The sequence below is a fragment of the Dromiciops gliroides genome, chromosome 1 (assembly GCF_019393635.1).
Source record: "Dromiciops gliroides isolate mDroGli1 chromosome 1, mDroGli1.pri, whole genome shotgun sequence".
NCBI lineage: Eukaryota > Metazoa > Chordata > Mammalia > Microbiotheria > Microbiotheriidae > Dromiciops > Dromiciops gliroides.
The window spans coordinates 142659049-142661665 of record NC_057861.1 but is presented as its reverse complement, the minus strand read 5'-3'; the positions used below and the strand labels follow the sequence as shown (position 1 = coordinate 142661665).

General features: G+C 43.7%; 1 pseudogene; it reads right to left on the bottom strand.

The window, feature by feature from the left end:
• Positions 1-1203: 1203 nt before the first annotated feature.
• LOC122746571 lies at positions 1204-1802 on the bottom strand (annotated as a pseudogene).
• Between the last annotated feature and the right edge of the window lie 815 nt (positions 1803-2617).

The window sequence follows — 2617 nt, the reverse complement described above, 5'->3', positions numbered from 1 at the left end:
CACTTAACCCTCATTGCCCTGCCAAAAATAAATAAATAAAAATTTTAAAAAATAAATGCTTGTTTCCTTTCCTTCTTTGAAGTTCAGCCCCTTTCAAGGTTTACTCAAATGCCCATCAGCACAACAGACATTCAGGAATCTGTCCTGTATTAGTTAGCTCCAGAGTGCTGAACCAGGAGCAAAGAGAGAACGTTTGAAGTAAGCCAACTTGGACTTGTCAGGAAAAACTTCCTAACAAGTAGACCTGTTCAAAAGTGGAATGGGCTGCCTGAAGAGGGGGTGGGCTCCTTGGAAATCTTCAAGCAAAGGCTAAACAACCATTTGTCAGGTATGTCTTAGTAAAGATCCTTTTCCAGATAGGATTTGGAATAGATGACTGATGAGATTCTTTCAGACTGTTGGATTCTGTGATTTTAAGTGGTAAAGATCACTCTCCCAAGGTGACACAGTTAATGGCAAGTCTGGTCCTGACTTATCTCACACTGAGTTCAATATATTTTCTTTTAAATTTTTTTTTAATATCAAGCATTCTTTTTTTTCTCCCACCACTCTCCCTTTATACTGAGGAGAGAAAGAGAAAAAGAGAGACAGAGACAGAGACAGAGGGAGAAAGAGACAGAGAGAGATGGAGGGAAGGAGGGAAGGAAGGAAGGAAGGAAGGAAGAAAGGAAGGAAGGAAGGAAGGAAGGAAGGAAGGAAGGAAGGAAGGAAGGAAGGAAGGAAGGAAGGAAGGAAGGAAGGAAGGAAGGAAGGAAGGAAGAAAAGTCACATTAGCATAGTCAAGCAAAACAAATTCCCACATTGGTCAAGTCCAAAATTGAGTCACTTATTTTTTATATTCTTCATATTAGTCAATCACCTCTCTGTCATGAGATAGGGAGTGTTTCTCTTTTTTTCTCTTCTTTTTTTTGGGGGGAGAGGGAGTGACCCAGGATAAAGACCTTTAATGCAAACACTGGTGAGGTGGGGGTGGAGTAGAGCAGGGGGAAGGACAGGTGGACAAAGGACATACCCTCCCAAACTACAGGCCAGGGCCTGCCCCTCCAAGGGACTGCAGAAGGGGCAGATTGCAGTGAGGGCCAGAAGGACATGGTATGGACACCATGCGGGCAGCTCCCCTAGATGGGGCAGACAAGTCCCCTAGGGAAATCAATCAATTAAGATTAGGGTATAGCTGGACAGCGACCCCCTACTACTTTAGACCTAGTCTCCCATTTTTACTTTAGAAGTCTGAAGGATGGCCAGGTTGGTCACAATGATTCCAAAGATGCCAATGGCACTGCCAAAGAGCTCTACAATGAGGATCTTGACAAAGAGGCTGGCATCCTGAGCATCAGCCAGGGCAGCTCGACTGCCCATGATGCCCACATACATGCCACAAAGAAGCTGGACAGGACCACAGTGAGGCAGGTACCGAACACAGAACAGCCTGTGTGGTACTTATGGCTTCTGTTGGCTTTGGGGGTGATGCCACTGATGGGTTCTGACATGTTTCTGATAATAGTGGCCATAATGACTCCATAGATGGTCATAGCCTCACAGAAGATGATGCTGACCAAGTTCTTGGTCTGGAGCCTGGGAGCCTTGACCTCTCTACCAATAATGGATGAACCCATGATGTAGATGCCTTAAGATGCCAGTCCTATCCCTAGGTTGGACCACATGTAAGGTGATGTCTCTGTGAGAAACTATACCTCATAAAAGCGGAAGCCCAAGACAAATATAGTATAGCAGATTCCTATGACAATTATGCAGCTCTAGAGAGCCATGCACAGGCCAGAATAGAGCAGCATTGAGTCCAATCATGGTGGGGCCAGCACTGGGGTCCAAGGCTGGGGCCAGAATTGAGGATTGGAGGCCCAGCATCAGGGGTTGCAGTCAGCAGCTGGGAAAACCTTCTGGAATCCTGTTTGATTTTTAGTTGAACAGTGTGGGATACTTGAAAGTACACTGAATTGATCGCATTTGTTGAGAGACAGAGACAAAGAAAATAAATTTAAATACTGCCCCAAACTCCATTCCATTCCATTCCAAGAAGATCCAGAATGAGTGTAAGATTATAGCCATGAATCTGCTGTTTTCTCAGTCACTGTATTTCTGAGTGCCATACTAAATGTGATTCTTGTCTTTTCTCTTCTTGATACCCACAAATATACATATTCTAGGCACCTAGGTGGCATAGTGGATAGAGAATGTTTGACTTAGAGTGAGGAAGGCCTGGATTCAAATCCTACCTTTGATATTTATTAGCTGTGTGACCTAATTAAATCATTTAACCTCTCTCAGTTTCCTCATTTCTTTTTTTTTTTTTTTTTTTTTGCAGGGCAATGGGGGTTAAGTGACTTGCCCAGGGTCACACAGCTAGTAAGTGTCAAGTGTCTGAGGCCGGATTTGAACTCAGGTACTCCTGAATCCAGGGCCGGTGCTTTATCCACTGCGCCACCTAGCTGCTCCAGTTTCCTCATTTCTAAAATGAGGGTAACAATAACACCTGCCTCATAGGGTGATTTAAGCATCAGAGGAACTAATATCTGAAAAGGAGTATCCAAACCTTCAAATATTATATAAATATTAATTATCCTCATCATTAGGTTTATAGAGCTAATGAGCCATTTGA